This window comes from Pinus tabuliformis, chromosome 8, assembly GCF_031772625.1.
Source record: "Pinus tabuliformis cultivar Carrire ecotype Pingquan chromosome 8, CPIR1, whole genome shotgun sequence".
Taxonomy (NCBI): Eukaryota; Viridiplantae; Streptophyta; class Pinopsida; order Pinales; family Pinaceae; genus Pinus; species Pinus tabuliformis.
The window spans coordinates 484734750-484745225 of NC_142294.1; positions in this window are offsets into that span (position 1 = coordinate 484734750).

Sequence of the window (10476 nt, forward strand, 5' to 3'; positions counted from 1 at the left end):
TACCTCTGTCAGGATCCCTTCTAGTGCTCTGTTAGTCACCTCCACTTGCCCATTGGCATGTGTATGGTAAGGGGTTGAAGTCTTGTGCTTGATTCTATGATGTGTGAGCGGGTCTTCAATCAGATTGGAAGTAAACTAACTACCTTGATCTGTGACAATTCTCTTGGATACCCGAACTTGTAGAAGATGTTCTCTCTAAAAAATTCAACTACATTTTCCTCTGTCACTGCTTTGATTGCTTTTGTCTTTGCCCACTTTGTCAAGTAATCGGTGCACACAATGATGTACTGCTTCTACTTTGAAGGAGGGCTGATAGGCCCCATAAAGTCCATGCCAACTTCTTAAATGGCTCAAAGGTCACTTGAGGTTGCATGGGCATCTCATCCTTTGGAGTAGGTTTCCCCATCCTATGATACCAATGACACTGGCTGGTATATCTCCTCACATCCTGATGAAGAGTGGGCCAGTAGTAGCCTGCTTGCAGTATCTTGAAGGTGGTTCTTTTTGCTACAAAATGACCTCCACAAGGCCCATCATGACAGGTCAGAAGGATGTTAAAGACTTCCTCCTCCCTGACATATCTTCTCAATATCTGATCTGGACCAAGTTATAAGAGATTGCCACCAATCCAGGTGAAATGGGTGCTTTTCCTTACGATCTTGCTCTTCTCTTTTGAGGACAGGTGTGGTGGAAATTGTGCTAAAACCAAGTAGTTTGCTATATCAGCAAACCATGGAGAGAGTACTGAGATAGCAAACAGGTGTTCATCTGGCATTTGGTCATCCACCATTCCTTCTTCACCTGTAGGAAAATTTACTCTAGACAAAAAGTTAGCAACAACATTTTCTTTACCAGGCTTATCAATAATGGTCAAATCAAACTACTGCAGTAAAAGCAACCATCTAATAATGCAAGCATTCACATCCGGTTTGTTCATTAAATATATAATTGTAGCATGATCATTGTGCACAAAGGTTTTATAACTTGTGATATATTGTCTGAATTTGTTTAAAGAATGCACGACAACTAGGAGTTCCTTCTCGGTTACCGTATAGTTTAACTTGACCTTTGACAAGTTTTTGCTTATAAAGTATATGGCATAAGGAAACTTTTCATCAATTTTTCCCAAGGCTGCTCCTATTGCTTTGTTTGAGGCATTTGTGTGAATATGGAAAGGTAGGGCCCAGCTTGGGCCTCTCAGAATTGCTCTTCAAGGTATCTAGAGCTTCTTAATAGTTTTCCGACCATATAAACTCGACATATTTACCTAAGAGGCCAAACAAAGGAGAGGCTAGCTTGCTGAAATCTTTAGTGAATCTCCAGTCATATCCGTCTAAGCCTAGGAAACTTCTAACATCTCTCACTTTTTGAGGAGGTGGGACCCTTTGGATGATGGCAATTTTGTTGGGGTCCACCTGCAGTCCTTGTTGAGATATTTCATGACCTAGCATGGTCCCTTCAGTCATAAAAAAATCACATTTTTCTGGACTGAGGGAAAAGTTCATCTCAATACACTTGTCTAGAACTTTTCCTAGATTAGATAAGGCTTCTTGAAAGACAGAGCCATAAGGAGTAAAGTCATCCATGTATATCTCTACTGCATAATGAACTAATTCAGAGAATATACTCAATACTTCTCTTTGGAAAGTGGCGGGAGCATTACACAAACCAAAAGGAAGGACCCGGTATGCAAAGGTACCCCAAGGGCAAGTGAAAGTGGTCTTATCTTGGTCTTCTGGGCTGATTTGAATTTGATTGTACCCGCTAAACCCATCTAGGAAAGAGAAAAACTTTTTCCTTTCCAAACAGTCTAACACTTGATCTATGAAAGGTAAAGGAAAATGGTCCTTTTTGTGGCTTTGTTCAATTCCCGATAGTCGACAAAGATTCTCCACTTACCATTTTTCTTTGGCACTAGCACCAAAGGAGAGACCCATTCACTGTAAGATATGGGATATATGAATCCTGCATCCAGTAATTTCTGTAGTTTTTCCTTAACAATATCTTTAAGTGTTGGATTCATCCTCCTTTGAGGCTACCTGACTGGCTTGCAATCCTCCTTGATGTACATATGATGAGTACATAGTGAAGGGTGCACTCCCTTCATCTCCTTATAACTCCAGGCGAAGGCATTTAGGTGTTTTCTCAGCATGCTACATAGTTCCTTCTCCTGGAGTGGATAGGGATGGATTGATTTTCAAGGTTCTTTCTAGGCCGAACTCTATATTCTTAACACGGAGAGAGGTGGAGTCGGCCGCATAGAGATCTGTTGAGGGGTTGTTTCAAGTTTCTCTTACTATGTCCTCGAATCAGATTTTCAATCATATCATCCTCATATTGTTGTTTCCCCCCATGGTGATTCCTAATGCACAAAGCAGTGCAGAATACACTTCATCCTCATCTTCCTCCTCCAACCAGAGAGGCAGATCATGTTCTAACAAGGGTTAGGCAGGAGGATATAGGATTAACTGTTTGGACATATGCATGTTCTTTATGGTCATGTTCCCAGCTCGACAACTGATGTAGGCATCGATCGTAGTCAACCAAGGTCTTCCTAGAATGAGAGGATACCTAGTGAGCTTTGCCTTTAGCTGGAGAACTAAGAAATCAGCAGGGTACTCCCAAGAATCAATGGAGACCATCACATCTTCCACAATCCCTTGAGGGGTCACGGTGGAGTGGTCTGCTAACTGTAGCACGGTTGTGGTCTTCCTCAAGGAGCCCTGGAGCTTACGTTTGAGCATTGCATCCTTTGTGATCACATTAATGGAAAATCCTAGATCAATCAAGGTGTGTGGGATCACGGTGCCATTGATGTGGTCATTGACTACTAGGCTTCTAGGTCTAGATACTTTGGACAGACTACCTGCCCCAGCATCAGGTCGGACAATTGCCCTATGACATTAATGGTTGGGGCATCTCTCTTGTGCCTTCCTGGATTCCTAAAGAACTTCTCTTTGATCAACCTATTGTAGATAGGCACATATTTTATGGCTTGGAGAAGTGTTATCTTCACACATAAATGTTTCAATTCCCCCTGGAGTTCAGTTTCTTCTGGGGTAGGCTAAACTGTCACGGATAGTCTCTCAGCAAAGGGTGGAATTGCTTAAGGTTCACTTTCTTCTTTATCTTCCTCAACCTCCCTAGGTGGAGGCTGGCTATCTGGGAGAACTTACCTAGATTGCAAGTTAATTTCATGAATCTCCACAGCATAATTTGGGCATGATGGTTCCCCACTATACACTTGTAAAACATGTCTGTTGTTCAGGTTTAGATTTGGTTGGGCAAGCATTTGGGGTTGCTTTGGTGGAGCAGGAGGTAACGGTTGTGGTTGGGCAGGTGGTGGAGGCAAAAAAGCGGGAGGAGAGTTGTATTGGGGCCTCCACCCCTGATGAGATGCATTCCACTGAGGATGCAGCTAAGCATAAGATTGAAATGAATGGGTGGCTGGTTGGGCATGATATGGAGATGTGAAGGGCCAAGGAGGAGGTGTGGACCAGGAAGGATGAGCAGGGGGGGCCTAAAAAGTTATGGAAGTGACTTAGTTGGGGTTGTAGTATGCTTGAGATGTCCCTTGCATCCCCTGCTAATATCGTCTAGGTCCATGCGGCCTCCTTTGGTTTATGTAATAGAGATATTCAGTGACTCCCTCAGCCTCTTGATATACATCTTTCAGTCTGGGTAAGGAAGGACACTTGTTCGTAGAATTATTTTCTTCACAGACTGAACAAATTTCTATAGAGTTCAATGGGCATTCATTCCTAGGATGCCTCCTAGTGCACCTAAGGCAAAAATTGGCCAAAGCCCTCTATGATTCCTCTTGTTTCCTTATGATATGCAAGGTATCCATTTACATGGCAAGAGCATGCAACATCTCACTCTTGAAGTCTTCCAGCATGTTTTCAATTTCTCCTTTAATGGATGAGTTAGAGGAAGAGGTACTGGCTATGGGTTGACTCCCCCTACCTTTCTTTCTGGCTGCTCTAGAATGGTTTCTGAAAATAGTCTTTATGTCCTCATAGGATAGTTGCTAGATGTCTCCCCCAGCCAGTAGATGGAGGGTGTCGAAAAGATCTTCCTGAATTCCCCTAAGGAGGACTAGCTTCAGAGACTCAAGGTCAAGTGTACACTAGACCCTTTTGTAACTGAGCTAGAACCTCTCCTCATAATCTTCCAAGGACTCATCACTTCCTATAGTCATTCGGAGAATTTCTTCTTTAGTATCTTTTGACCTACAATAGTCTCGATACTTGTTGTTAAAGGCTTGTTGAACCTGAGCCCAAGTTGTGATGCTATTTCCAGGTAATCCCATGAACCAACGAAATGCTACATCCTTGAGAGTGGAAGGGAACAATTTCAACTTTTTCTCATCTTATGCATAGTCATAGGTTCGACAGATAACAACAAACTCAAAAAAAAAGTTGTCAGGATCTTCTGTATTCAGACCATGGAAATGAGTTAGGGCAGAAGGGCTTATATTCTTCATTTTGGTGTCCCCATTGGTCTCTCAAATGGGAAAGGTACCCTCTATTCTTTCTCCATTCCCCCTAGAATTTTTGTGTTCAGCCATTGGCTCCAAAGGAATGTTTTCTTCTTCTTCTTCGCCCATAGGTTCTTCAAATATGTCTGGTTGTTCACCTAAGATTTCTTCTTGATCGCAGCCACCAAACAAGGGAGAAGGTTGGCTGTGTGAAGCAGTGGGGGTGTTGGGAAAAATATTTCTTGAGTTATCTCTATTCCTACGAGGCATGAAAGGAAATATTTTTGGTTGGTTTTTGTTTCTTTTTTCCCCACACTTGATAGTACCTGCAAAACTAAAATTGATTTAACAAAACAAATTGCAACTAGTTGAAGTAAACTTGCTGAAATGAAATTTGCATAATTGAAGAGGAAAGCAAGGAAATGTAGAACTTGAAGGAAAAGAATGACTAGTCTACTCTTGCTAAAATGAAATTTGCAGAATTGAAAAGGAAAGCAAGGAAATGCAGAACTGAAGGAAAAGAAAGGACTAGTCTACTTTTGCTGAAATAAACTATTAGCAGAATGTTGCAAGAAGAAAATAGAAGAAAGCAGTAATCACAAAATACTCTGATGCTTCCCTGGCAACGACACCAAAAAGTATGTTGAGCACCAATATTGCAGCAATAATGCTGCAACTCCTAGGCTACCTACTTTACTCTTATCAACCGGTAGTTCGTAACAAACTTGGAAGTGACGGTGTTATATGCACAAGTACTAGTTCTTACTGCAGGTTGTCACTTGGTCAGCCAGCGCAAGATCACTAGGAGCTCAAGGAAACTTCCATGGATTCCAGAAGAAGCTCTATATGTGATGAAAGGAAAGAAAGATAGATGCTATTCTAATTACAGAAAGGAGAAAGACTAAAATGTAAACCAAACATAGTAAACCCTAATTAACCAACTAACCCTAATTTTGCAGAAAGCACTATGAAAACCATGAAAAGAATGCCATTATCTATTCAAAGAAGTAAACAACATCTAACTAAGCTATTTCTGGAAGTAAATGAGCAAAAAAACATCTTTTTGGATTTTTATGTATTTTTATGTGAATTTGACATGCATGTAATTTATTGTTTGTGAATGTGGTAGCGGATAGGTGGTGTTGAAGGGCATTTTTGCGACATGAGAGGATGTAGGATGGTGTCATTGGGTCCTAGGAGGTCTTAGGTGGCCTTCTAGAGGCTTTTACCAAACTCGGCCTTCAAAAGAAAGCCTACAGGAAAATCTACAGGAGGACAAGGGAAATCTACAAGAGGAAAAACAACATTCTACAGGAGGCCTACAGGAGGAGGCTAAGAGTAGTTTTGGCTATTTTGAAGGTATGATAGTGGGTGGAAAATGTGTATGAAGGTTGGAGTGAAGTGTTATGGAACCTAGGGTCTACCAAGAATCATTAGGAGAGAGGAATAAATTCTATGGAAAATGCAGGAAACTAAGGCAAAGTTGAGGGGAGACTTGGGCGACCTGTAGGGCATGAATTAGATGGAGGATGAGATGGCTGATAGGTTGGCCTACTAATAAAATATATCTACTACATAAACAACTGACAGTTAACCAATGAGATTAAGCAAGCAATGAAATAAGTGGCTATAGAAAAACAGAGTTTTGCATCGAACTAGTCTAAACTATGATCTATGAAAGGAAATGCTTGAGAAATGTTGCAAGAAAGGAAAGCATGAAAGAAGACTACTATAAATAAATAAATGAGCATGATGGAGAAGTTCTGAAATAAAGAAAACTAGACTATTAGCCAACTAAAAGGACTGCAAACACTAGAAGTCCTATGAATGAAGAAAATTTGTGTTTTTGAGGCAGCAAGAGGGTCTTTGCCTCAGATCATGGTCCCAAAGGGAGAAAGAGAGGCCAACGCACTATTACTAGCCTTTTGAGTCTTTTCTTTATCACTGCTTAACCTGCTATAGAAAGCACAAATGGAAGCAAACTAATGAATCATCAAAAGCAACCTATTCTTAACCATAAAAGAAATACATCTAATAGCAATCTAATCTACAACTGAAATAAAACATACAAATACAAGTAAAGAGTAGCTTGGATGCTTGGATTGGGCCTTAACCCAAGAGCTTCAGCCCTATGAGGTAACTTAGTGCTAACTCAAAAAGGATTCCATATTTATTTCCAAAACAATAACAAGATTACATGAAACTGTCAAAATAATAAGCTCGAAGTTGAGCAGAGTTTACATAAGCAAAAGTACAACAAAAATCCGACCCTAGTGAGGTCCTAGGCCTCTCTACTTATACAAATGAAGCTACCAACAACTTCCTTAAAATCAGGGAGGCTTGGCTCCCAAAACTTGAGATAATCATCAGTCATCCTCCACTTGCTCGGCTACCTTCTAGTGCATGTCTTGGCCGCTTGTACTCCGAGTTGAATGAAGGGTAATTCGAAGTGAGGAGTAATAAATGAGGGGGATTCCCTTGTATAAGTCCTCTCCTTTTTCTACTTCTATTTATTTCTTCCATTTTTCCACTGGATCCTTGACTTTGACCTCAAAATTCAATAATAATCTGCATTAAACACATATTAGACCACATGGCATCATAACTAACTCAACTCACTCTATAAGCATAAATATAGTTAGAAAATCATACAATAAGCTAAGAGAATGGTTGATTTGAGTAGGTTAGGAGGTAAAATGAGCCCATATAATTATCCATTTATGAGGCTCATCACCTGCATAGTTGTAACCATTCTCACAAATGTCGCCTTCTTATTACCCTGGAAGATTCTCTATTATCCATTATCATTCAAGCTCTCAATATCCTTTTCATAACAATCCACCTTAGTCTTGTTAACATTCAACCAATCCATATCCAAAATCATATTGTATGATCACTGTTATCACCTAGAACTGCAGTCACATGTACATAAATTTTGTCCAAAAAATTTCATTGTCAAAAATGGGTGTCAAATGGTTGTTGTCCTATGTTTACTACTTAGGGGTCATGTTTCTAAAGGATATTGATGTGAATCATTTTCAAATACCGTTATTCATCCTCCATCATGATTGTATAAGACATGTCTTATCTTGTATACGTCACTGGTCCTTTCCGCATTTTCGCAGCGCAGTTTTATTGGTTGATTTTGCAGCGCAATGATGTTTTATCCTTTTCGCAGCGCGTCAGTATCCAGCCATTTTGCAGCGCATTTTGCTAATTTATAACTATCTGCGCTACGAAATCGCGGATTTGGGGATTTTGCAGCGCAGATTCTTAAAGTGTCATGTCTGGGGATGATTCATTGTGTCCGTTCGGTTATTGTCAGTTGGCGTTCTTTCCAAGCAATTATGAGCCATCACTCCACCAATAGGTTCATAGCCATGCACATAAAAATCATTCAAACAGTTTTGTCATGCATGGTTGTGTTATGATGTTTATTAATGATGCATAAACTGACCCGCTTGGATGATAAGACAATTGAATTGCAAATGAGCCCGAGTTTCTTCTTCAAGAGAGCCTGATTGCAAGTGAGCCTGCGTTCTAAAATTTGAATTTTCCATTTGAGTTGAGGATGGTGGTGTTTCTCTGTGCGAAAGATTTCAAAAGCGGAATGGAGAAGAAGGAGCATCGGTCTGGAAGATGTCAGAGGGCAGAGCCTGAAGGATTGGACCTTGCATTGAGAGATGAAGGTGTAAGAAAGGCTTTCAAAGATGCTGGTTGCTGGAGTTTCTGTGAAAAACTGAAGGGTGGCCACACTCAGGTAACAAAAGAGTTTGCCTTGAACTTTACAGGTTTAAATTCTAAAGTGTCTATGTTAGAATTCCAAGTATCTCCAGAGGCTATTGCTAATGTAACTGAGATTCTGAGAGGAGGGCAGGAGTGGTTTAAAAACTTCAAATTTGATATGAACCCCTACAAAGAGTTCTTGAAAGAAGCCTATGTGAATGAAGATCTAACCAAGGTTGTGCCTCGAAGTTATGTTAAGGAGCACTATGCCATGATTCTTAACTGTATTCAAAAGTATTTAACCTGTGAGGGCAGATATAATAAGGTTTATTCCTATCATTTTAAGTTGTTGTTGTATTTTACGGGTAAAGCATCTATAGATATCCCATTTTACTTGTTTCGTAGCCTCAGCAAGATGTGTGACAAAGTCCAATTGAGGAAGGATGATTGTGAGACATCATTATTTCACCATGGTCTAGTCAAACTGTTAGTGTTGGATGGTCTTCAGAAAATTGGTAGGGATTGGAATTCTTTCATCTATATGGCTGGTTTTCAGAGTAAGACAGGCCTCACCCCACAGCCGGTTAGAGAAAGAGAAGAATCAGTGGAGGAACCTACAATAGCTGAGCTTAGAAAGGAGGCTAAGGATAAAAAGAAAACCAGGTCTCAGTTGAAAAAACCAGTAAAGCCCTTGGTTATTAAAGAGACATCTCAGCCATCATTAAAAGAAAGGGTTAAGCACAAGAAAGATGCACCTGGATCAAGTGGGTTTGAAAAGGTATCAAGAGTAAAGACCAAGAGTCAATTAAGCAAAGAGAAGGGAAAATCAGTAGCTGTTGAGGAAAGTCCAATATCAAAGGCCAGCTTAAGTGATTTGCTTGAGGCCATTGAGTTTGAGCAGGTAGAACCGGTGCATATTGAACCTATGCATATTGATTTGACTCAATCATCACCTGAGAGCACTAAGAAATCAAAGGCTTCGAAGAGACTAAGGTTTGATGAACCTAGTGAGGAGTTTATGTTCAAACCACGAAGGCCGGTTACAAGGAAACAAGTTAGAGAAGCTGAGAAAGTGCATAAAGGAGAGATAGCTGTAAAGATGCCCAGAACAGAGGTAATTGAAGTATTGAACAAAACAGTGGAGGCAGTCAAGCATAAAGACAAGAACAGAAAGGTTATTATTACCCAAGGAGGAAATGTTATAGCCATAAAGAACCAAGCGGGAGCAGCAAAAGATGAAGTTGCCCAGGTGAAGAATGTTACTAAGGAGCTTGCAGTTAGATATGCCAACTATTGAAGAGCTGTGTTAAAAGGTAGCAAAAACCTAGTGGGTCAGGAAGATTCAGTGGCTGATGTGTATACATGGACGGTTCCAGCCCTCAAGCAAGCTAAACTCATCAGAAAAATGAACATGAGCCTGAGAGCTGAAAACAAATTCTTAAAGAAGGAGGTTGCAAATTTGAAGATACAGCTAGGTCAACTAGCTCACTGATTTGAAGAAAAAGGTGCCATTCTTAGTTTTGGTCAATTTTGTTTAAGCTCCATTATTTTGAAGTCATTTAAGTCTCTGACACCTGTAGAAGAAGTCTAAAGAGTCATAAGTTCAAGCAAAAGACGCCTTAATGTAAATATACTCTGTTTTAGCAAAAACAGCAGTTTCGTAGCGCGCTACGAAACTGATGTAGGTGCTGTTTTATGATGAAAACAAACAGTTTAATGATGAGATCAGCAAATTTTTGAAGGAAACGCCTAAGGAACATAAGGGAGACCACTTGAGGCTATCCTAGTTATTCAGAGAATAACAAGTGTGCCTTTTTGAAAAGGTGAAATATTTTGTCTTTAGTGAAAGCTTTGATAAAGGTACTTTATTACCGGTTGTTAGGGTTCTGATAGGAAATACATACGGAGATTTTGGTTTATACACCTGTTCAATCAACAAGGCTTCCAGCACATTGGGGAATATGGTGATGCTCGTAGTTTTTGAGGAATTAAAGGGCTGGGAACATGTTACTTAATTTGTGAAGAATGATGGGAGACAAGGACCGGGAAAACAGGGGACTTATCTTGATGATTAATGAACCATCAACGCATCCAGTATCCAAAGCCAGCTTGTTCATTGCATTCTCCTCTAAGCTATCTCGGCAAAAACAGAAAGAAGACAGGTGTCAAGAATCAAGAAGGAATCATGCTACGAGGAGGACAAAATTTGAGTTTTGATTAAATTAGGACTCTTTGTAATTACAGTTCAGCACTTAATGTATTTAATGAAT